Genomic DNA, 26716 nt, shown 5'->3' with positions numbered 1-26716 from the left:
GTAAGCGAAGCCCTGTCGATTTTCCGTTCGCAATCATTTTGAACAACTTGCAGAGCTCTTTAAATGTGTAATTTAAATATCTCAACTTATCCACTTATAAGTCTAGGCTTTAAGATTTTGTATCCTCGCGATATAATAGATTTTATATTCCATTTTTGAATGCCCGTGGCTGAAAGGTAAAAGAATTGCTTTCATATCTCAAGGTGCCCTTGGACGTGAGGGGCCTGAAACAACAAAACTGAAACAACCCAAACCTATACAAAAATGCTAACCTTAGGCCTAAACTGTTTAGGCCTAAGGTTAGCATTCTTTTAAAGGTTTGGACTGTTTCAGCTGTTGTACCCTTCACCCCCTACTGCCACCCCAGGCCCCTCACGTCCAAGGGCACTTTGAGATATGGAAACAAGTCTTTATCTGGCTTAAAAATGGTCGGCCATGTTGGATTTTTACTGTACCCCAGGTCTCGCGCGGCATTTCAAAGTTGGCCCAATTTGACTCCAACATTTCCAAGCGTGATTTAATCTCATGGTGATCCAGAAGTAATTTATGAATCAAAGACGCTAAAAATTGAGTTAGTAATTTTCTGGCCAAAATGTGGGATAATTCCCATGATACTGCCCTTTAAGATTAAGACACCTTGGCTCAGTCACTAACCAAGTAAAACATTAAGGTATTTACAATCTCTCTGCATAGCAGAATAATGCTCACGAATAATAATCATCTGGCTTACTATGCATTGAACTTGGGTATTATGTCTCTAGCAACTTCATGTTTCATTGGAAATTTGAAATGATATGGTACACATAATTAAGCCTACAGTAATTTAAGAACAACAACTGCAATTACTTTTAATCGTTGTGAAAAAAAATTGATTGAGTACATGAAATATTTCGATTTTTTCTGTTTCCACATTTTTAGGTTTTCAATTCCTATTTGTTATACGCAGCTACTATCATTCTGCCACGAGTTTATCAGAAACAATCTGTATTACTGTCAATTGAAACAAAGCCTCTACTTACTTACTTACTTACTTACTTACTTACTTACTTACTTACCTACTTACATTTTCTGAGGAGAGGATTTCCCATTCAGAGATTAAAATGAGACACAAAGCCAAATCAAACACAACAATTATCTTTAATACAATAAGCTTAAGCTTAAAACAAATACATCTACATATTAACAGCATTTGAATTGTTACAAAACGTTTTGCAGCAGCCATAAATATTAACTTATCAACTTAAGCCCTGGCCAAACTTCAGTGCCCCATAAAGAGATGTAGCAAGTTTCAACGATATTTGAACAGCCCCTCAATAACTGTCAATAAAAACGCGTGCATTTCTGCTCAACGTTCAATCACAAGAAACCTTTCGACAAGGATGAATAGCAATAAGAAACTGAATTCAAGAGAACGAGATTCGGTGGACGCCTGGCCCACATATACTTCACTAAACTGCGGTGCAGAGGTGTTTTTCGAACTGAATGGTCCGAACAGGGTTTTATTTTTAGCATATGTTTATTATACCGATAACCAGTATCTCTCTCTTCTTACATCTTAAGTGGACTAGTTAAGTTGATATCTTAAATTGTTTCACTCGTTCTTCTGACTTCTTCAGCGTGTTTTGGTTTGTGGCCATGGTCAGTAACTATCTTCCTTGAACTTCTGGAGTTAATTCGTTCTCGTCGATGCTCTTTTGATATTTGATGTCGATGTCTTTAAGTCGCTCCTTTGTCGAGGCATTTAGATAACTCGACTGACTCTAAAGACACAAGCGTTAAAGCAAACAGCACTCTGGTCCTTGAAAACAGCATACAGAAAGGAAAATACTGGTTTCAGCCTTCTAAAGAAACACAACATCAAACTACGCTCATATGGATGGAAAACACATTAATTCCATTGGCTAGAATTCTAATAGCCAATCAGAATTTAACAAGTTCGATCCTTCCATCAAGTACAAATAGAGGCAAACACACATGGTTTTTGCAGTCAAAGCTCTTCACCTTAAATCAAGCTATCGGCAACTGATGAGATCCACATGATAGGATCGAAACCCCGGTCTTGCCAGACCAAATGATATGTCAGAGAACCTCCATCTAGAGTCAGTCGCGTTATCTAAATGCCTCGACAAAGGAGCGACTTAAAGACATCGACATCAAATATCAAAAGAGCATCGACGAGAACGAATTAACTCCAGAAGTTTAAGGAAGATAGTTACTGACCATGGCCACAAACCAAAACATGCTGAAGAAGTCAGAAGAACGAGTGAGACAATTTAAGAAAACAACGCCTCCAAAGAGCATAACGATCTGCTAAGAAACGCAGAAAAAAGGCAAGCAAAGCCTGTAAGAAGCCAGCTATCTCACTGATACAGGGCACAATGTAACAGGCGTTCAAAAACAAAATGAACCCGGGCCCGGGTCAAACCTTGAAAACCAGAAGATCACTCGCTTCTATCGGTCGCGCCTAGAATTAAATTGGCGCAAAAGCGTGAGGCCATAAGGTCACATTCACATTACAGCTGAGAAAATCAACAGAAACTAAAAACATTATTATCGAGACCAACTATTTTCTTGGAAGAAAAAGTATCACACAGCAGTATAGAGATTCAAATGTAAAGCCTCATAGGATAAAAACCATTGCTATATAAATGAATCCTACAGGAACCGCTTAAAAGAGATGTCCATTCAAATAAGTACTCAAGAGAGCAAAATTATGTCAAAGACAACAGAAACCAGACCACGCACAACGGAGTCGTGTAGGCCTGTCAACCCTTTTTAACACGTCCTGATCGATGTCCAGGCTAACCAACATACTATGTAAAAAATCAAGCCTCAAGACTACCACCCCAATATCCGATGCATCGGTTAGTCTATCCGGTCTTGCAACTAAATCGTTCACCATTTCTAGTGCACTTCCTAAATCCGCCATCTTGTTCCCTCGCGAGCGAAACTTTATCTTCAATGACGTCATTTTCTGACATCCTATAATTATTGGCGGATTTGGGCTGGCGGTAAGAACTGAACATTCAACTTTGGGACGTAACAACGAACATGGCGCTACAATGTTAAACTTGATCTGACAAAGTCCGACATTGCGTTACAGATTATCGTAGTCTATGTTAAAGTCATAGGTTCACACGCGCTGTTGAACATTTTGATTATATATTAGTATCGCGATCTTCTTGCAGTTTTGCCTATGCGCGAGCCGTCAATATTTCGTGGTATTGCCGTCTCACTTTTGCGGCCTGTGATTGGTTCTAATGTTGAAATTGACGTCATTGCACTGAATTGGGTTGCTGACGTACGCAAACAAATACGTTTCGCAGGTAGAAAGAATTGAAATTTCGATCAGGCGCGGGTTGATTAGTTTACAGTTTTTTGAGACGGCAATACCACATTATATTAACGGCGTTGGGAGAAAGTATATTCCGTATTGGGCTCCGTCGCTTCGCGACTCCGCCCAATACGGAATATATTTTCTCCCAACTAGCCGTCAATATAATGTGGTATTGCCGTCTCAAAATCGCAATTTGTTTATAGAAGTCGATGTATATGAGTTTAAAGTCTAAATTTACGAACTTGGTATTGACGACATGAAATGTAAAGTTGACCTAAAAGCTTGGTATTAGCGACGTAAAATCAAAAGTTGATCGTTAAGTTGGAAGTTGATTTGTATTTACCGACTTTGTGTTGGTAAGTTCGAAGTTTGTTTACGTGAATATTAATGTTGACATGACACAGTCCGATGCCGATATGTAAAGTTGGATGTCGCGTTACAACTTCGATTTTTGGCGGAGATGGAACGCCATACAAAACCTGGTTTGATTTTGTGTTTTGTTCTGAGAACTATTCCGTAAAGATTGCACACATTTCTTCGTGTTTTCCCTTTTGTCCTTAATAATGCGCCTGGTATTAGGTTCACCAAAAAAAAAAAAAAGTTTCATGATTGGGTTTCTGTCAGTTTTTACGACACTCAAAGTTTGCTTATTTTATGGCAGGTACCTGGTACTGACATAAGGTGGGAAAAAAGTTTGACACATATAATACAGTACAAACAAAGCAAAACAAGATGAGTCAAGTCCTGCTGTTTGGGAAGAGGGGAGTGGGCGGAGCAGAAATTCCAGATGACAATTACTGCTGTGATTGACTTCAGTGCAAATTTCTGTCAGAATGGGTACTTTGTTTGGATGAAGGTGAATTGAAGCCATGCTCACAATCCAAGATGGTAGCACCTTTTGGGTCTGTTTTATAAGATACAACAAGCATGTCTACCACTGCTATATGGGATCCCCGAACTCAAGCTCACTCAGTGATAGAATAATATCGTTAATTATATTTGTGTTCAGACAGTACATGGGGTTATATAATCCTGTGACTACCTACTGTCGAGTCATTCTTCCTTAGGCAACTTAAGCTGCTTAAGGGAAGTGCAGGTAACAAGGTCCTTTCCCAAACATTGTTTTAGGGGAGCACATGGACCACATTGTATAAATAATTGTTTGAAAAGGCTTGAAAGGCAAAGGGTATAGGCTCAAACTGTATTGGTTACCCTTTTACCTTCACAGAATGGTGATAAGGACTCTGTGAAATCTGAATCGTATGAGAAGATTTGTGATGTCCCAGGTAGTGAATAAAAATAGAGTTGATCAAGACGTTTATGAACGGCAAGGGTTTGCATCTATATTTTCTATGCACATTCCAAATCTTTCGAAAGAAACATTTTAACGAGTTCCCGGTAAGATTCCAAATTAAGCTCAATTGAAAAGAGCATCAGTTTTTTTCAAAACTGTAGCTCCTCCTGAGATTGAATTGACTAAGGCTAGTGCTCACTTACATCTGTTCAGTTTTTTTTTTTTTTTTCAATTTCTTCAGGATGGCCAAATTACTACACTCCTCAAATCAGTTGATAAAAATGAATATTTGTTTTTGTTACGATATACACTTTTGGTAAGCTTAACTTCCGGTACATTTACATATCTGTCAATCATATTTTGATATATCAGGAACCCATGACCCGGAGCCTACAACTCTACTGTGTTTGTGTAACGGCGTTTTCACAGACCGATTTATTTTTAGATTGAATTTCCCGCGAATGAGACTCCCACAGGAGCCCGATGACCAATTACAAGAAATGAAGCTGACGTCATAGGGTCACCGAACCGGAACTGCCTTTGTTTTTTGACCTAATTCGCGGGAAGGGCTAGTCTAAAAATAAACCTACTTGTGAAAACGCCGTTTCACAGACGCTGTATGGAAGTTGCACGCTCCAGATGGGCTCCTGATATATATATAAGCGCATGCAACTAGGAGCGTGAGAGAGTTGATTAAAGATCGCTTACTGTCGTTAACTTCCAAACTACGTTCAAAACAGTTTTCACTTTACTTATCTGAAACTTGTTGCTTTAGTATTTTCAAATTATGTTGCTGCCTGCAACTTTGAAAATAAAATTAGTGATCAAACTTCTCAACTTTATTTACCTTGAGACAATCAAAGCTTAACTTGAATTAGTGTTTCGAAATGGATTCCAGCACAAACTAATAACTTTGACTAGAAATTAATGTTATCACTTTTATACTGGATAATCATAATTTAGCATGCCTTTCTACACACAGGAACTGTATTTCTAATACTCTTTTCCTCTAGTGAGAAAATTAAAACCTATAATCCTTGAAGTTGAAGTTGATTTTTATTGGGGTGCTATTAAATAAATACGGGATTACCTGACCCGAAGGTAGCGTGGCTAATCTAGGCGGGCCAGGAAATAAGGAAAGATGAAAGACTGCCAAAAAGAATATGTTCATAAGAAAATAAAGTTGAGATTAGAACGAGAACAACGTTGAGAAAAGAAAAAAAAAAGAGAGTAGAAAATTCGAATAAAGAGCTAATTAGAGGGGTGTAGACAAAACGTGGAGTAGGCCATGGCTTAGGCCAGGAGCAGAATGCACGATAAACTCAATTTTGGGCAAACATCATAACGACTAGTCCGACTATTGTGTGACAGTAAGGAAAACGAGCGGTCGTTGTGGACTGGATTCCAGTTTCTTTTTGAAACCCCGCTTTTCACACGCGGAAGATGTCTGCGGACGGCTCGGACGTGGGGTATATTTCTGTTTTAACAGTAGGTATATACTGCTGAAACCGTGGCCGCCAAAACAGCAGAAGAAAGTCGTTGGTGAGACGGTCCTAACGTTGAAAGAATTGCGGCAATGCTCTGCGCTTTTTCTTTTTACCCGTGGATATATCCACGAGTTTTGGTGAGGTTCTTTATGCAAATGTGTCACTCCTGCGTAACCGGAAGATCGATCTAATAGACTACTTTCATAAATGGCGACCGATTTGATATTTATGTTAATTGAACCTACTGGCCTCATTTGGTTAACATGTTCTTTTGAATTTTGCACATTGTAGCGAGGCTAGAAACAAAAGAATATTTTATCGGGCCGGCATTATGAAAAAGGTCTATAAGCCAATCAGGATGCATAATCACAACACAGCTTAGAAAGCTGTGAGTTCCTTTTCGCGAGGTTGTGCGCCGCCATTGCTGTATGTCGCTTTTTTTTTTAAGTGTTTGAGCACCTTCCGCTGTATTTAGAAGCAAGAAACGGAAGAATTAAAGAAATGGCTTTCTTCGAAGGTGAAGCAAAATATTCTGAACAAGTGCAGATTGCTGCAATTAATTGTGCACCGCCTTTCACTGACCAACGCGAAGATTTTAATACATGTAGAAATGGAATCGACAGACACATGGTGAGAAGACAGTGCCTGTTCATCCCCTAAATTCACGGGGGATAAATAAATTTCATTTGGAACGTGACTGCCATTTGGAGAGTAACATCGAAGCTATCAAAGTATACCAATGTTTATCAAAGCTATCACGAAGTTTTGCAAGCTACATGAATACGACTTAAACAGCATCCGTGATATGAAAAACAGTATATGCTCCTCGGGACAGAGAACCTTCCAGGATTAATTCCTTACAAGAAAACGTCGAGCTTGTTTCAAAAAGACAAGGTAATTAGGAAATGTATGGTGCATTATTTAAATAAGGACGTACCGAGCTCGTCTGAGTTGAGAAAGTGTTTATCTCTTGCTTTTGGAAAATATTATACCTCTATACCTAGACCGCAACTCAGATATCACAATCTTCGAGAGTAGGAGATTCAAATCGTCCTTTTTATCTTTTTATCCGCAGGACTGCTAAACACAAAAAAGACTTGTCAGTTCTATTGTGTATTCAAGATCAATCTGCTACTACGCATTCGACAAAATTGAACCAACAAAATGAAATTTATTGTCTATCAAGAGAAAAGCTATTGATATCAGGAGACATTGAATCGAACCCAGGCCCTGTTGCTCATGGAACGAGTACACATAAAGCACATACAATACTGAGAAATCCTTCTATAGCACTGTTGCGGGCTCGATTAGCTCAAAAAGGATTGAAGGCAGTAGAATGTACCTCAGATGGTTCATGCTTCTTTTCTTCTGTTGCCCACCAGTTATATAATGATCCTTCCTATCACATGAATGTGCATGCTGCTGGAGTTGAATCCATCAGAAACAACCGTCACAAATGTATTGGACCCATTACAGAGCAATTGTGCGTTTGTTGTCACAGCAACATACATGGTGTGATGCACTTATTGTGCAAGCAATTTGCAATGCATTAAATGTTACTATACGTATAAATGAATCCATTGAGGGGTGGGCACCAGTAACTGTTATCAGTCCTATAAGCGGACAACAGCGAACTACCGTGAACATTGGACATCTAGATGGAAGACACTATGTTTCAGCACTTCAGTTAGAATATTATAATGACAGTATTTCAGGTTATGAAATCAGTGGTGTTACCAATGTCAACAATTATTCAGAGCCTGGTAATAATCGATTAATTAACGATGGCCAAAAATGATGTGTGTCAGTAATAATTTCTACAAAGCAGTGGCAAAAAAGAGCTTACATGAGAGAATCTATAAAGCGGAAGAGACAAAATCACTTGAAGAGTTCAGGAAAAAAGAAGAAAATGCAAAATGCAAAAAAAAATCTGAAATATTGAAGCAGCAAGGGAATAGGAAAAGAAAAGCAATCCAGAACATATCAGAGACCTAAGCAGAAAAGCAGAAAACCATTTCAGGAAAGCTATGCAGAGCTCAAGGCTAAACCAAACTGAAATTTGTCAAGGTCAAGACTCTATTAGACATTCCATGTCAAAAGTGATTCAGTCTTTTTCGTGATAAGATATAACACATGGCCCTGAATATGTATGCACTTGCTGTGATCAGTTATGGTTCAGATCATCTGTTTCTAAGTGTAACAGTATTGTTGGAGGAATGTATAACTGACACAAAAAGTGTTAATATTACTAAATGGATCTGCTCTACTTGCTAAACCTGATGACATTAACAATATGATCTGGCAGCAAAAATCAGACCTTATTGAAAATTACCCTGTCATCTGTGCAACGAACTTTGAACACATGGTACAGCTCTTTATGGAGGATGTGTTAAAGAGTAATCTTATGCCTATTGGAGAAATGGTATATGTATTTCACAGGGTTGAATTCCAGCAAAGGGGATTACCTCACATACATGCATTATTTTGGGTATCTAGTTGCATATGAGAGCCCACCGTGCTGTTACACAATTAACAGCCTGCAGCCTGCCAATTTTAAACAATCGCGGTAACTTTCATATCCACGAGTAACGACAGCGGCACTTTGATTTTTAATTTGACCACCGGTAGGCAGTAGAGTAGGCCACAGGATAGGCCATGGCCTATACCATGGCCTACGCCATGGCCTACCCCACGTTTTGTCTACACACTGATTAGAGCAACAAATGAAGACCAAAGGATGCGCTACCATCTTGTGGCATGATTAAACTAAATTGTAACTAAATGCCAACAGCTGAACTAAATATGACACAAATCACAATCAAAGTTGATAAAAACTTACCCTCCTCACATGTCCTCTCATCTGAATTTAACGATAAACCAGCAGGACAAACACATTTGTGTCCAGATGACTCTGTTACACAGAAATGACTGCATCCTCCATTTTTTACATTACATGAACTTGAGGCTACATGTAGAAAAAAGGTGTCATTTGGAATCCATGAAAATACTACTGTGTATAATGCTAACTACAACGATACTGCTACATAACAAATTTTATATGTAAATGTCAATAACAGGTAGCTTTACTTTTTTGAAAGAGCTTTTGGCAAGGGCCAGGGTGCAGAATATCTTACATTAGTAAACAACAATCCAGTTACCTCTGATTATGCCAGGTAGTATTTCTTATTATCCCAGGATATGGTTCTAAATTATGCGTGACTATCTCTATTTAGTTTGGCTTACACTAAAACTGTATCACTGTTCTTAGTGCGTGTTAATACTGGTATATGTCAAAATTATAACTTCCTCTTCGCTTCACAGTTTCACAGATATTTTGCTGCTTTTTAGTCCCAAAAGTGTTCCTGATGTTAAAAATAAGGGTCTACTGGCTTTAATGACACTTGCTGCAGAGGTTGCCCTTGTGCATGTTGAATCCGCTAGGTACCCTAGTCACAACACCGTGGGATATAAGTTGATAGATAGCCAGTGATGCCCATTTTAGTGATAAGCAAGGATCCCTCTTATACACAACAAGCACTTTTAAAAAGCCAGTTTCATTTTGACTTCCAACTTTTAATTAATAGTTGTGGGGTTGGGTTCCCCTCGATTTCTATGCGTAACAGAAATCTCGAGCTCATAATCTGATTGTTAAATATCACACATAAGTAGGAACCTCTTGGATTGAACATGCGCAGAATACGTCTCGTGTTGAGGAAACGTTATAAAATGCCTTGTGACATCTTTCCTGGGTGCTTGTATGCAAGATATAAGAGTGAAAGAAATGAATATATACCTGACGATTGCCTTGAACTGTCATAGGCAACGATTCCCATAGCTCGGCCACTTACAGTGTAATCACTTATTATGAAGTCCCCGGTGTCGGCATCCAGTTTGTGTAACCTTCTACGTGTAGCCCAGTCAGTAAAATATAAGAAAGGAGGTATCAAGGCTACTCCAAAAGGGTGTAAGCCGCTTTGCTGGAAAAGCAGTCTTCTGTTGCTGCCGTCATAATCGACAGATTCGACTCTGTCGACTCCTGCGTCTGCCCAGAAAATTTTCTGGTTTCCTCTGTCAAGTTCAATACCATTCGGCCAGTAGAGATCTGATGTTACTATAGAAATTCTTTGATTTCCATTTAAGGTTGCTTTTTCAATTTTTGGATTAAGACCCCAGTCAGTCCAAAACATGAATCTGTAAGAAACCAATTTGGTAAATATGATAATGTGCTAAAATTATAATTATAATTGTCTCGCTCCTTTCTTTGTATAGGAGCATACGAGGTTTGAGCAGTTTTGTGACGAAACGGTGCACATAGCTCAACTTTTTGGCGCCTTTCCGTTTAGTTATTTGATGAACTGTTGTTCTCTCTCTTCTGTGGTGTACCATTTCTGTTTCTCTGCTCTCCTGAGTTAGTAACAATTTTTGATGGACTTTATATTCAGCCATATAGTGTACTAGAATTAGTTCAATGAAATTTCTTCTACGAAAGTGGGGAACAAAAATGTGAAAGTTCAACCATTTTGTAGCGACAAGTCATTTGCAGGTGTAGCCTATTGGTACTTGCCCCCCCTTCCCCCCCCCCCCCCCCCCCTTCCCTGAGTTTGTAATTGTGACTCTTTTTTCCTTTTTCGCTTGATTCAATGAGCAAAGTGCTTACTCACCCACTATCAGGATCCACAGCTATATCCCTTGGGTTGTCGAGCCCAGCAGAGATCACACTTCGTTGGTTATTGCCTGATAAGTCAGATACAGATATCGAGTCGTCTGTCGTATCAGACCAGTATAGTTGTGATGTCCTCCATTCCACTGCAAGTCCATCACAAACACCGATGTTGCTAATGATAACGGTTACGCTTGATCCATCAATTCTAGAGCGTTTTATGTTTAATTCTGTGACATCGCTCCAAAATATGTAGCCCTGGCTGAAATGGACATCAATGGCCACAGCTCTTGTCAAACCCGACAGAACTGAATGTACTGCTGAAGTTTGGTAGTGAATCGTTATTATGTCAGTTGTATTTGATACGAGGAGGCAAGGAGGGCTGCATGCATGACCTACATTGCCCGAAAGAAAAGAGAAAAAGTGAGTACATTAGTAGTATGTAAGGTAATTTAGCTTTAGCAGTAATCCAATAGCAGTAATGATTCTAATGCTTGTCATGATGACTTGATTATCATGACGAACATTAAGGGATTTAAGACAAACAGTAATTTGATAATACTAATGTAAAACCATGTTTCGTTATTTGTGAACCTGAGCGAGTCACTGGGTAAATATGAATCGCTTCTTGTTCACTCTATTTTCTGTATATTTTATGATCGTGCAATTTTCTTATTAGGATTCGAACCGCACAACTTCCATTGTTGTAACATCCGTAACGTGAACCAGAATAAAAGGTTTGATAACATTGAAACGATCGCGACCGACAAAACACTTTCTTCAGTGTGGTCTATCGTTAACGCCTTCATGTTATTTCTTTGGTTATACATTGTATGTTCTAAAACCACGCCTGCCTATAACTTATGTCGTCGTGATGACGTGTCCCATTAGTGAACTGATTATATATTAATCAGGTGCGGGGAGAAAAGTGAAACTAACAAACATGTAATAAGCGACTGAAGCAAACTGCCCACACACCATTCAAAGGTGGACATCACTACATGAAGTTCCTAGAATGGACAACTCAAATAGAAAACCATTCTTTCGTTCAGCAACAGCGTCTGGTTTATTTTGTTTTTTCGTTGAAAACGAATTTATGACACTTCTCTGTTACTTTTCATGGCCAAATTGGTCGTCAATAAAAAAAGAAATTGTATATACGCCCTCTAACTTGTTTCAAGCGCTTCCTCAGGAGGGCTCAATAGAGCCAATATGCAAAATATCCGCTCCCAAGGCATTTCGTTGCTGGCTGCATGGAAAATTGAGGTGCTGGCAATCCCTTGCTGGCCGGGGTTCTTTCAAGCCATTGCTTGATAGCATACTTTTTATTTAGGAAAAGGAAAAGCGTGTTTTTTCAGCGAGTGAGGTCAAGTTTCACAGTATTTCCTGGGAAACCGGAAATATGTCAACAGGCAAGCTTGCTGGGCGCGACGACAGATCGGGTGTGGCGGGACATGTGACGAATAGGTTTGTTGCGCTACATCTTTGAACTTTTTATTTGACAGCTGTCGATTGATCCGGAAGCCGGTTTTCTCATTCAAAATTCAGATATTTGCTCCGCTCTAACCGTCTCTGGAGAAACCAAAGTTGCCCCTATTGTAATTGTTTTGAGGGCTTTTTACATGGTTTTATCGCAACGTTCCCGTTCCTCGTTTTATTTTCGAAGGAAAGGTAAGCTTCTTTTCCTTTATTGCGCATTCACATGCTTTAGTTTGAATCAATTTTCCGAATTCGGGCTCTGATTCTATAATTTATCTCTTCTCTGCTGCTTCGCGCCTGCCATTTCTCCTGGTCAAACAAGAGTATTCATTCTACCGACATTTGGGAAAAGAACTTTACATTAAAGGTTACCCTGAGGGCCAGAGGAATTTTTTTTTGGTTCGGAGAGAACTCACTCAGCGATTCCAAATCAACGCTGAGCGTTATCTCCAAACTTGACAAAACAATTCCTCTGGCACCCAGAGTAATTGAAGGTAGGAGTCATAATAGATAAATTGTAGAGCAAAAATTTACATGACTGAAAATTTGCTGTTCTGCCTCAGGATATATCTGCCACAGTGTCCCTTTGGCCGGATCCCTGGCATGAATATTCTTCGGACGATTTGGTCTTAATTTTCGAGAGACCCCCCTCAGCAAGCAAACATTTCCCTGGTGAAGCAATATACCACTTATGCAAATTTGTGTCTGTCTTTAAAAGAAACGACAAAAAAATGTTTTTATTTTATTTTATTTAAACATTTTTTATTGGCGAAGTTTGCACTAAGAGAAAAAGAACTCATCAACAGGGCTCACTTCGAAATAACATTAAATAGTTAGTCAAAGCGGCAGCAAAACAGACAAAAAGAACATTTAAGCAAAGCTAACAGGTGGAAAATACACACTTAAGTACTTTTATTAATTAAATCTCTTCGAATCAGATATGAAAGACTGGACATGAAAAAATAAATCACTATTTTGATTCGGAGAAAGTAACTGTGATCGCAACAGAAAACTGATACAATTTCTGCTTTGGACATAGAAGACCATCTGTCGGCAAATCTGCGAGCAACAGAGGAGAGCTAATTAATTCTAGGGGCAGAATAAAGTGGACATTCAAGAAAGAAATGCTTAACTGACTCGTAAAAACCACAAAGACACGCAGGACTTTCTTTGCAACCTATTTTAAAAGGATAACAGTCAAGGTCGTTAACTGCATGTGAACAAAGGTACGCCCAAATTGAGAAAGAGGCACTCGCCACCACTTGGGCATGTGAACGGTTCAACAGCTACCTACTCGGGAAAACCTTTAATGTACAGACAGATCACAAGCCCTTAATTTATCTCTTAAGCTCAAAGAAAGATCTGGATTGCTTACCTCCTCGCATTCAACGCTTCCGAATGCGGTTGATGAAATACAGCTTCATCATTGTCCATTTACCTGGAAAGAATCTAAACTGTGCCGACGCCCTTTCGAGAGCTCCAAATTCTGAGCCAACGACAATGGATTGCTCCTTAGAAGAAGAGGGAAATCTTTACGTCAACTATGTCTTCCAGACTCTACCTGCAACTGGAAAACGCCTGGAGGAAATTAAAGCTCATCTGCAGGAAGATGAAGTGTGCAAACAGATCATGGCTTACTGTAATAAAGGCTGGCCTGAAAAGTGTTTCTTAAAAGGCCCAGTAAAGCTGTATGCCCCCTTTGCAGCCGAACGTACAGTTCAAAATGGGTTATTACTCAAAGGAAGTCGATTGGTAATACCAGCTTCAATGCAATTGGACATGTTAGACAAATTACATGCCGGTCGCCAAGGTATAGTGAAATGCCGCGTCCCAGCAAGAGAGAGTGTCTGGTGGCCTGGGATAGGTCGACAACTAGAAAAGCTTGTAAACGAGTGTCCCGTTTGCAGAAAGTACAGACGAAACCATGTCGAGCCTATGATCGCATCGGAACTCCCAGACTACCCTTGGCAAAAAGTGGCTTCTGACCAACTCTTCTGGAAAGGAAAGACATACATACTAGTGGTAGACTATTACTCTCGTTTCATTGAAGTGTCTCCGTTAGCAAGTACCACATGACAAAGCATCATCGCAAGTCTGAAAACTATATTCAGTCGTTTCGGGACACCTGAAACGTTTATCTCTGACAGCGGTCCTAACTACGCATCAAAGGACCTTGTGAACTTTGCAAAGGACTATGGATTTACCCGTGTCGCGAGTAGCACACTTAACGCGCAGGGTAACGGAGAGGCGGAACGGGCAGTACAGACGGTGAAGAGATTGTTTGACAAGTGCCCTGATCCCCACGTAGCTCTATTGGCATACCGTTCAACACCTTTGGAACAAGGGTATAGCCCCGCACAACTTCTTATGTCACGAAACCTGCGTACGACGTCACCTGTACATCCCTGCAAGCTGAAACCGGAGGTGATTGCACCTGAACGTCTTAGCAAGAAGGACTGTGAACTCAAGCAGAGGCAAAAAGAGAACTATGATTCGCGTCATAGAGTGCATGACTTGCCTCCCTTGACGGCCGGTGACCAAGTTTACCTTCCGCAAATGAAGACAGACGCCACTGTTCGGAGAGAGTACGGTGAAAGGAGTTACATTGTGTCAACGCCTAATGGTGAGGTGCTGCGGAACAAAAGACATCTTAACTCGCTGCCCAAAGACTTGGTAACAGAAGTCCCACAATCCTCACCACAGCCTGGGATGAAGGCTGTAGTAGTAGCCCCAGTTCCCTCGGATCAGGAGAACGTCACAACCCGTTCTGGTCGCGTAGTGCGACCGCCACAGAGACTGGTTGCGAAATAGACTGAACATTCAGTTTCTCCACTCTGTAACCTGTCGGTATTACTTAGGACGCAGGCAGAATTTGCTCATATTTGTTGCTATTGGGATAAGTTTGTTTCGTTACTTAACTGTCAGTACCCCTAAGGGAGGTGTAGTGTTGAGTACCCTGTGGTACCATGCCTCGACTCCAGGCGGAAAAAGCTTCGTGTTGTATGATTCCATGATGGCAGATTAAACCATCCAGTTGTGTTTACAATCCAGTGTGTTTCTTGTCTGATCTCGGTCATCGAACAATACAAAATGCTTTCGAAATGGCTACTTTAAACACTGTAGAATTTTAATATAATCGTCCATTTGCGTAGCAAAGGAGAGGGCTGTATCTTCCGCCAAATTTCTGGAACGAGTCTTTACCTTGGAAGCCGCCATCACAACACAGCATCTAGTAAACAGATAATTTCCTTAGCCGCAACAAATGAAGAATCTTAATTATAGAAGTCAAAACGCTCAAATTTAAAAAACGGAGGTCGCCGAGAGGGCAAAATAAATCAAGACTTAAAGCATTTGTCGGAAATACATCGGAGCGAAAAACCTGTTATTGGTTTAACAAGAAAAAACATTTAGTTTATGTAAGTAGTATAAATAAAGGTAAAAGAAATCTAAAACTGTATTCTAACAGGAAAAAAACCCCAAATACTTCAGGACACACCACAGAAAACAAAAAAGGTTTCTTAGTCATGTCCGGACTAATTTACTGAAAACCTACCCAAACTTAACGGCTACTTCTAAAAGAGGGAATAATAAATCGCTAAATGAAAACAGGGAACGGGGAATCCCTAAAATAGGGAATCTCTAAAAGGGGGAATTACAAAAATGGGGAATTTCTAAAGGAGGAATTACTGAAATGGGGAATCTCTGAAAGGGGGAATCACTAAAATAGGGGAACTCTAAAAGGGGGAATTACTGAAATGGGGAATCTCTAAAAGGGAGAATTACTAAAATGGGAAATCTTTCAAAGGGGGAATTACTAAAACAGAGAATCTCTGAAAGGGGGAATTACTGAAATGGGGAATCTCTAAAAGGGAGAATTACTAAAATGGGAAATCTTTAAAGTGCATATGAAGCGAAAATTTTTTTTGGATAATTTTACCCTCCAAAGTGTAAATAAATCGATTGTAAACGTTTTAGTTCCCCAAAATAAAAATTTAGTACTGAATTTGGCGCTGAAAACTGCTCAATTTTCGTCAAAAAAGTGGTCAGGAGACTGGAACGAGTTTATTGCGCAATTTCGTCTTGTGACGTAGTATTGTGGACAGAATTTGTAATACCCTCACACTAAAAAGGGTTTCTGAGGCGAAACAACATGTTGACTGATTCTGAATTGAGTGTTTTCTCAGAATCTTCAAACGACGACGAGAATATTGATGTTTCGGAGGAGGAAGATGAAGACATCGAAGTGGTGTATAGCCCGCCAATACACGCCGTATCAAGACGAGCCACTCGCGGAAGATGATGAAGAAGAAGAAGATCAAGACGAAGAGGCTGGTGTAGATGGCCTCTCACTTGCAGTATTGGAGTCGAGATACGAGAGAACAGTCGCTGTGAACTCATGGTTCGTATGTATAATTGCCATAACACTTAAACACATATTGTGTATTTGATAAATACATTGTTGTTTGTAGTCCCACTACTAAACGAGAGGTCACTTTGTTCCTCTAAAATAAGCTTATAAACTTACTTGTAGCGTTTGTTTTACTGTTCGGGTCACGGTGCCAGTGTCAACGATCCAACGACCAGAATTTAGTCCGTGTGCCAGAGTTTCGTTGTTGCAGAGAAGTAGCAAATGCAGCGGCAAAATTGTCTTTCGATGGCTCCATCGAACGCATTAGTTGCTTAACGCAGCACGATGACTACGATGCTCTCCCAGGACGGTGCTGCTGCAAGTCGCGCCGCTGCTGAGGGACAAAGATGGCCGAACTTACCGCCGTCGATCTGGGGTCCCAGAAAATGAGTGAGTACGGTCCTATGAATTTCTTTTGAGCTGAGATCCAATTTTCTCTCAGTTACGCTTTTGGGATAACATTACTAATATTGAAAGTTTGCTTTACTGCATCTTTATGTGAGCTTTTATGTTTGTACTTTGTATTTAGTTTAATTTTGCCCGACCCCGTAAGCTGCAGGACTTAAAATTTTCCATCGTGCTTAAGTAAAGGCTGTCTGTCTTAAAAACCCTTTTTTCTTGCAGATTCATGTGAGCTGTTTGTTATAGATGGATCATCCGCTGGCTATGTGGTTACATGGGCTGGGAAAACACAAGGCCATTGCCAGCCTGTGTATATGACGACATAAGGACACGGTACCAAACCTTGCATAGACAGGCAACAGGCTACAATCCAGCATAAGCTGTAAAAAGGAGCTCATAAAAATGGCTCTTTTAGGAGTCACCACATCCACGTTAGGTCATGGCCAACAATAATTATTGTGTCAAACAGTAAATTTAGCAAGGATTTCATACAGGGCCATAACCAGTAGCACCTGTTATTGCTGAGTATGCTTGATTTTCCCTTGATGCTACAAGTGAAATGGCTTGTTGCTGATATAACTTATCCACAAAGTAACAAGTTTTCTTAGGTTGTGGAGAACAAGGCTACAGGTGACACAAAACGTAATGACAGCCCTGTTTAGTATCGGCTTGAGAATAAGTATTAATTTTTGCAATAACAATTGTGGCTGCATTGGCATCAGTGAACACTGAAGAACAGCAAACTGTGAAGAAATTATTTGAGGAATCATTGTTAAGTTTCAAAATGTCTAAAAAAGGTCCAAGTTCTATAACATATGATCTGAGGCTGACATTTGGGAAACCTGCTGCATGATTGGCTAAATTTATTTATTGATCTATTTCTTTCTTTTTAAGTGTTGACTATTTACTGCCAATGTGTTTGATGCTTCATCTGTCTTTGAATCTACTCAGTAGGACTGCAGATCAGCCTCTGGGTTATGCCCAAACAATAAAGTCAGTTTCTCTTAAGTTCCAAAGACCTTTGATAGTACAATGTAGGTGATGGGCTGTACTCTCAAACTGTTTTCAATCCTGGGTGTGACATGCTCTCTAAGTAAAGTAAACCCAGTCACATTTTAGGTTAAGACCAATGTCAAATGTACTGAATAAAATGTTATACCACTTTCTTTAACATGCACTTAACTGTCTCAAGTGACAAAGACTCAAATAAGTAGAACTCCTTTATTGCACAGTTTAGTTGACTCGGCCAGTGGCTACTGAAAGACTGCAGACTTTTTGTATTTTAAGCTATCAAGCTAAACCACTGTTTTACAAGTAATGAGTTTGAGCACAGGTCTTTGTAGTAGAAACAAACACTTAGCTCTTGCTTTGGTATTAGTAATCTGAGTAACACCTCAGTGTACACGAGAAAGTTGTGGGTAAATTTAAAGTGCCCATAACCCCAAAATATTTTTTCGCAAAAATGAATCTTTGCACCTGTTCGAAACGCATGGCAGCCATTTTTTTTTTTAACAAATCCTGCCATTTTATAGGCTTCGAAAGTTGCGAAAATCCAAGCATCTTTTGTTCACGACTGAGTCAGAAGGGGAGTGGGTCTATTCCTGATTCAACGTCACAAACTGATTTACATTGCATTAACTCTTTGTAAAAATGCATGCAAAGTAGATTGTGACGTCAAATCAGGAATAGACCCACTCCCCTTCTGATGGCCGCAATGCATTTCGAACAGGTGCAGATTCATTTTAGTGAAAAAAGTATTTTGGGGTTATGGGCACTTTAAACCAAGTGATAGAGATTTTACAGAATGGAAGACCAATCAGGCACATGTATTCATGGTCCTTGGCAGTGTCCCCTGGGATGACCCCGTCTGGGCTCCTTGCATATTTGGCAATTTCTTGTTCTTCCACCTGTTCTTGAATTAGAGGCTACACCTTCATCCGGGACTGTGCTGCTCTGATGCAAACTTTGTTGCTCTGCACCTTCCATGAAAAAAATAAAAATATTCAGTTTAGTGTTTGTACACTTCAACAAAATAATTGAGATAAAGTACAGTAAAGATAGCATTACATCTCTAAAGACATTTATGAGAGAGGAATATATGATTATCATCAAAGATTATGAGCATTAATTTAGAACTGTGGTAAGCCAAAGATGACCAAAACACCTACTTGGAGGAAAAAGTGAAGTTGTTTTCCGTTTGTGAATCCTCTCTTCATAGAGCTTCACTGCTGCATCTTTGCCCAGTCGGTCACCAAACTGTGTGTTGAGAGGCTGAGGTGCCTTAGATGAATACCTGTCAAAGACTTCTTTCAGTTCAGATTTGGACAATGAGAAGAGCAGTTTCTTCAAAGAGTCAACATAGCCTGCATAAAATCAAAGAGAAATAAACATTATTGCAATTGAAATGGTAGTTAACACATAAATATCACAGAATTAAAATGTAAAATCTGAAAGACTGTCAATCTGCAGTAAGATGCCTAACAAGGTATTGCTAAAGTTTATACAAAAAGGTGTACTCTGAAGGTATGTCATCATGTTTTCAACTTTACCATGTACATGTTTACAACTATATGCTTACATGCAATACCACAGTTTTAAAAAATTCAAAGATCAATGGATTAATAATAATCTTGGTTTGGTTTGAGCTGGAAAAATAAAGCAATTTGTGAGCTGTTAAATGTTTGACTGTTCATAAATATTCCAACATTCAGTGTTACATCTGCATACAATTACAGTCGAGAAAAGAAGTATGATCAATAAACCATCATTAAATTTGTCATCCTACAGTGTATAAGCTTGATACAGTCACATTCCTTCAGGTAAAGGCAAAAAAAAAAAAACTAACTGCCGAAATACATCGATATGATAAGCTCAACTGTGTTTCAAATACACAGATAGCTTCTATGTTGGCTTATATAATTGGCTCGATTTCCTCACCAGCAGGTAGGCGATAAAAGAGCGTTGCAGAAACAACTACACATGACATTACGGTATAATACCTAAAGAATAAAGGGCATTTTTCTCATTAAAGTAAAGCAAACCTACACACAAGAGACGGAAATACGATGTAGTCTTTACACTGGGTGCGCTTGGATGTTTATGCAAGAAATAAGCAAAAAGCAACATGTAAGCTTATCTTACCTGTCTTTTACTGCGTTCACTGAGCGCTCCTGGTACTGCAGGAACAATGGTATCTAGCGTTGGAACTGCTCCCCGTATTAAAATAGCTCGAATTTGGGTTCCTTCATCCATACCACTGAGAACTGATAATTTCCACAAATAACAACTTTCCTCAAAATGGACAGAACATAGTGACGCATACTTCGATTGTGGCTCAAAATCATGGCGATGTCTTCGGACAAACTTCACCTATTTGTCCCTCGCAGCTGGATCGGCAGGAAACTGATGCATTCGTATTCCCGGAGTGTTGCTCGAATTCGCACAACTTTGATTGTTAGTGCCGCCAGCGACACAATATCTCCCTCCTCTACTTACTTTCTCACTCGACGCCATATTGCAATCTCGTAGTCTTGTCCACAACACTACGTCATCAGGCCACGTGACCGGACATTTTGGCCGCGCGATTCAAATACCAACTTTAAGAGCAAAATCGCACAACTTTCGGGCGTTATAAAATCGCCAATTTTTTTCAAACATGATTCAAACTTCGGAAACGTGTCTTCAGAATGTTGAACTTTCAAAATATTAAAAAACTGATTTCGCTTCATATGCACTTTAAAAGGGGGAATTACTAAAACAGAGAATCTCTGAAAGGGGGAATTACTGAAATGGGAAATCTCTAAAAGGGAGAATTACTAAAATAGGGAATCTCTGAAAGGGGGAATTACTGAAATGGGAAATCTCTAAAAGGGAGAATTACTAAAATAGGGAATCTCTAAAATAGGGAATCCATTAAAGGGGGAATTACTAAAATCAGGAATCTCTAAAAGGGAGAATTACTAAAATATGGAATCTCTAAAAGAGGGAATTACAAAAATAGCGAATCCCTAAAACGAGGAATCCCTAAAAAGGGGAATTACTAAAATCGGGAATCTCTAAAAGGGAGAATTACTAAATTAGGGAATGTCTAAAAGAGGGAATTACTAAAATAGCGAATATCTAAAATGGGGAATCCCTAAAATGGGGAATTACTAAAATCAGGAATATCTAACAGGGAGAATTACTAAAATAGAGAATCTCTAAAAGGGGGAGTTACTAAAGTGGGGAATCTCTAAAAGGGGGGGTTACTAAAATAGGGAATCTCTAAAAGGGGGAATTACTAAAATGGGGAATCTCTAAAAGGGCGGATTACTAAAATGGGGAATCCCTAAAAGGGGGGAATTACTAAAATGGGGAATCTCTAAAAGGGGGATTTACTAGAATGGAAAATCTGTAAAAGGGGAAAGGGGGAATTACTAAAATGAGGAATCTGTAAAAGGGGGAATTACTAAAATGGGGCATCTGTAAAAGGGGGAATTACTAAAATAGAGAATCTCTAAAAGGGGGAATTACTAAAATGGGGAATCTGTAAAAGGAGGAATCTGTGAAACGGGGAATCACTGAAAGGGAGAATTATTAAAATAGGGAATCTCTAAAATGGGGAATCTCCAAGGCCGGGAAAATTTAGAGAGATCTTATCTGTTGATTTTAATTACAAGCTTCGTTTTAACAGTGCAATTCTTGAACCGCTGGTACAATTTGCACCGAAATGCCGGCTATTAAAATATCAACGAAACAGTGTTTCTATCGTAAAGCTACGTACGAAACATACAATATGAACGTTATAAAGCTGGAACGGGTTACTTTTTGCCAAAAATACGTATGAAAAAAAGTTAATGGCTTTAAAGTCGGAAAACTTTGCTCTTTACATTTGGAAAAATCGTACAACGCGAGAGTAGTAGAGATTGAAGCGAGTCCTTCTAAGCACCTTTGCATTGACAATTCACCGTTAGGGTCGAGCAAAAGAAGAAGCAAAAGAATAATCTTACTTCGACATTTGGTTACACTGTGGGATATCAGTCGTAAGCGGAATTTAAGAACGCACTATAATAATTTCTAATTTTCAAAGGCCCTATATTTTTGCACATCACTGCCAATTTTTTCCATGAACGGGGGTCCAATTCCCTGGCAATCGTTTTGGTCAAGGCAGCTGAGGACGTTTTTCAAGGAGCTAACGTTTCTCTCACCCCCAAAGGTTTCGAGATCAAAGTACACATATTCGAGCATCATCTCCATTGGATCCTCACATACGGCCTTGAATGAAACAATGTTTTTGTGCTGTAGATCCTTTAAAATCTTGGCCTCCTTCGTGAACGTAGCCGTAAAATCCTGAGCTGTACTTAACAGCTTTTTTACAATTACATTTTCTACGGGCTTTCCTTTAGCTCGAAACGTGGTCAAAAACACCGCTCCAAAGGTCCTTTGACCTAACACTTCTTGGCCGACGAGGTCTTTTCACCGAAACTTCGGCAAACCAGCAAATCCGTGCAACCCTTTCCTTTTCCTGGCAAAAGCCAAGGGAAACTTTTATTCTAAACAAGGTTTGCTTCCTGGTAATGATTCTTACAAGCTGTGAAAACTCTGACGGTATAAAAATCAATTTCCGGCTGGAGACGTGAAACTATATAATAGAGCTTTCTGAGGAATGGCTCTTTTTTCCCATGGTAGTTAATTATTACACACAGAGTACTCCACATGCGTGGAACGGTCATTAAACATTACAAACTAGATTTTTTCAAGATTTTGTCGTTGCAGGGGCACCCAACGAATCTGTTCCTAACTTTATCTGTTCCCCAGAGGAATCTTGCTGGCTGGCAAAAATACAGGTGTTCCGATGAGCTGGCTGGGAAATTTATTATTGATAGAGGTTTTGCCTGGGAATTACTGACTTTTTCTAGCATTTCAACCCGAGCTGGCTGTAGAAACTCGAAGACTGAGAACGACAAACATACGACGGCTGGTCAGAGTGATTGCGCTTGCGGAAACCTGTGTCGGTTTTGTTCGGTCGTTTGTTAAAAGCGCGCGGAGGGTCGCGCGGAGGTTCCACAGATCGACGAACACGGATTGTGCTGTTTTCTTCATTTACATGTAAGATTAATTTTCATTGTTATTTTATCTGTATGCTGAGATTCTTGTGATGTTCTTCTACACTGAATTGAAATGAACAGAGTGAATTTAACAGTATTAACTTGTATTTTCATTCACAGATTTCAGTTTCGACCAGAGTTTCGACGGTGTACAATGTGTTTGGTGTTAGCGTTTTCGGAGGTATAAGACTTCCTATTGTGGTTGTTTTAATGCTTTTTTTCGGTTATCTGTATTAGTCAAGTGCGTGATGATCTTTTACAGTTGAAGCGAATTGAGCCAACGAATTGTAAAAAATTGACAGCAGTACGTATTTTTCTTATTCGTGTAGGCAGCCACGGGATCAACCAGGTGCTTTCCTCAAACACAAGGTAAAAATCAAGAAAAATTTGCACTTATTTTACTTTAGTTTATTTCGTTAGAAAGACGATTTATTACTCTCGAGAACTCCTGCGAAGAGATCCTTTTGTAAGAACCTGTTGGTAGATATTTGGCACAATTATACAAAACCCTGTTTAGTGAACTAAAATCAATCAGGTTCTATAATTATGTGAGTAACAGTTAAATTGCAATGAACACTTTAACCAAGGAGTTTGACTTTGAGATCGCAAATATTTATTTTTCTGGCAATCAATATCTATATCTCCTACATAGAAATTAGGACCTTGTCAAGAACCCACTTTAAGCCTGCATCCAAGTATCCCTATTTTGCCAGACAAAAAATATATATATGTTCGTATATGCAGGCTTTTACTATTGTTTTTTTTTTCTCTGACTAAGGAAACTTTGTTGGTTTTGGTCAGACTGTGGTTTTAATTGTGAGAATGCTTCTGATGATCAGCTGTTTTGTATTGGGTTGAGTGCTTAATTAAGACACACTATTGTTCTTACAATGTATGATTGTGTCAGCAATAACTGTTGTCATCAACACATACATTGACAAAACAATTATTGTTATTGTGACCAACAGCACTTTTTTTTTTTTTTACTTGGCAGATTGTTTACTTTTCCTTTTCAACAATCACAAATTATCTTTAGTCATACTTTGTCTCTGTACAAAGCCAAACTGAGTTAGGCTTGTGAAGATGGGCATTCTTTGTTTGTTCATTCTTACGACCATCTCTCTTCCATCAGGTTGAGTTAGGCTTGTGACGATGACCATTCTTTGTTTGTTCATTCTTACGACCCTCTCTCTTCCATCAGGTTGAGTTAGGCTTGTGACGATGGGCATTCTTTGTTTGTTCATTCTTACGACCCTCTCTCTTCCCTCAGGTTGAGTTAGGCTTGTGACGATGGCCATTCATTGTTTGTTCATTCTTACGACCATCTCTCTTCCCTCAGGTTGAGTTAGGCTTGTGACGATGGCCATTCATTGTTTGTTCATTCTTACGACCATCTCTCTTCCGTCAGGTTGAGTTAGGCTTGTGACGATGGCCATTCATTGTTTGTTCATTCTTACGACCATCTCTCTTCCGTCAGGTTGAGTTAGGCTTGTGACGATGGCCATTCATTGTTTGTTCATTCTTACGACCATCTCTCTTCCGTCAGGTTGAGTTAGGCTTGTGACGATGGCCATTCTTTGTTTGTTCATTCTTACGACCATCTCTCTTCCCTCAGGTTGAGTTAGGCTTGTGACGATGGCCATTCTTTGTTTGTTCATTCTTACGACCATCTCTCTTCCCTCAGGTTGAGTTAGGCTTGTGACGATGGCCATTCATTGTTTGTTCATTCTTACGACCATCTCTCTTCCGTCAGGTTGAGTTAGGCTTGTGACGATGGGCATTCTTTGTTTGTTCATTCTTACGACCATCTATCTTCCGTCAGGTTGAGTTAGGCTTGTGACGATGGCCATTCATTGTTTGTTCATTCTTACGACCATCTCTCTTCCGTCAGATTGAGTTAGGCTTGTGACGATGGCCATTCATTGTTTGTTCATTCTTACGACCATCTCTCTTCCGTCAGGTTGAGTTAGGCTTGTGACGATGGCCATTCATTGTTTGTTCATTCTTACGACCATCTCTCTTCCGTCAGGTTGAGTTAGGCTTGTGACGATGGCCATTCTTTGTTTGTTCATTCTTACGACTCTCTCTCTTCCCTCAGGTTGAGTTAGGCTTGTGACGATGGCCATTCATTGTTTGTTCATTCTTACGACCATCTCTCTTCCGTCAGGTTGAGTTAGGCTTGTGACGATGGGCATTCTTTGTTTGTTCATTCTTACGACCCTCTCTCTTCCGTCAGGTTGAGTTAGGCTTGTGACGATGGGCATTCTTTGTTTGTTCATTCTTACGACTCTCTCTCTTCCCTCAGGTTGAGTTAGGCTTGTGACGATGGGCATTCTTTGTTTGTTCATTCTTACGACCCTCTTTCTTCCATCAGGTTGAGTTAGGGCATTCATGGTTTGCACTGAGAACTTTGTTTCCTTTTTGGCCCTCTATTCAGTTGTCTATTAAGTTTCAATTCTCCTTTAATGTGAATGGCTGCAAATCCGTGTCATTGGGAGGAAGATGCTCAACAGTTGTTCAGTCATGGTAAAATTTTAAATTTTATTAAAATAATTTATGGCATGGAGAAAGTCCATTCATTTTGACCAGTTTAAGTGCTAGACCTATATGGCCTGCAGAAATTTTACTGATCTTGTTATCCATCCAGCTCAAGATGTGACTGTCATATTTGGCGAGTCAAGGGAATTTTTTTTTAATTTTTCAGTTGATCTAGAAAGATATATAGCTAAATTTGTTGACTGCTCTGCACCATGATGACAAATAGATCTTATTACCTCATGCTGTTTTTTTTTGCCAAACCGCAAAGACATTCATGATAAATAAACATGTTTCAACTTAAGCGTATTTAGGTTTCTGCATCTAAGAATTACAGGGGCTCTAGTCTACTTTTTACAAATACTAACAATCACAGGATGCCCACATAATGTGTTTGACCCTTGGTATTATTGAATTTAGAAGCAATGTATGAGAATAGCAAAAAGTTCCATATTATTGTACAATTCTGGGATAAATATTTTTATATAAGATGAGAATAAACTAACCTTCATCCGAAATGTTCTGCTGTGTCGTTATTGTGGCTGCTTGTGGGAAATTTAGCGATTTCAAGGACGTGTGTTTGCTCTGGTAAAAATTGCTACAATTTGCCATTTTCAGCCATAATAACAACAGCACATCATTTCAGATAGTTTATCCTCATCCTTTGTAAATATCTCTTGCAGAATAGTACAATAATAATTATGGAACTTTTTGCTATTCTCATACATTGCTTCTAAATTCACCCTTTGTGTGGGTCCCCTGTGATAATAATGATTAGTGAGTCCATAGCTAGATCTGAAAACTCAATCAGCATTACTGCTGGCTCTACCCAATTAATATTGGTCTCTAATTTATTTCCTTTTTAATTAATTTTCAGGCTACCATGGAAATAGCAAGGAATTGGACATTAGCAATTGTGTAACTGAAGAGATCAATAAAAATGTAAAATGAAGAGCTATTTCAAGGTTCCAGTTGTTCTGCCTTATTGTAGACAATACAGGTTTATCCTAGCAAGTATTTTATTGCTT

At 39.3% G+C, this 26716-nt stretch overlaps 1 long non-coding RNA gene and 1 pseudogene across 1 annotated transcript; both read right to left on the bottom strand.

Moving 5' to 3' along the window:
• Positions 1–26716, bottom strand: part of LOC138033748 (uncharacterized) — a 59173-nt pseudogene that overhangs the window by 28790 nt on the left and 3667 nt on the right.
• On the bottom strand, positions 16372–20614 carry LOC138033749 (uncharacterized). Its single transcript, XR_011128658.1, has 3 exons — positions 20209–20614; positions 19236–19430; positions 16372–19046 (listed from the first exon to the last, which is right to left on the bottom strand). It is a non-coding gene; the product is annotated as an uncharacterized lncRNA (long non-coding RNA).

The sequence above is a fragment of the Montipora capricornis genome, chromosome 14 (assembly GCF_036669925.1).
Source record: "Montipora capricornis isolate CH-2021 chromosome 14, ASM3666992v2, whole genome shotgun sequence".
Lineage (NCBI taxonomy): Eukaryota > Metazoa > Cnidaria > Anthozoa > Scleractinia > Acroporidae > Montipora > Montipora capricornis.
This window is presented reverse-complemented; position numbering and strand designations above follow the sequence as displayed.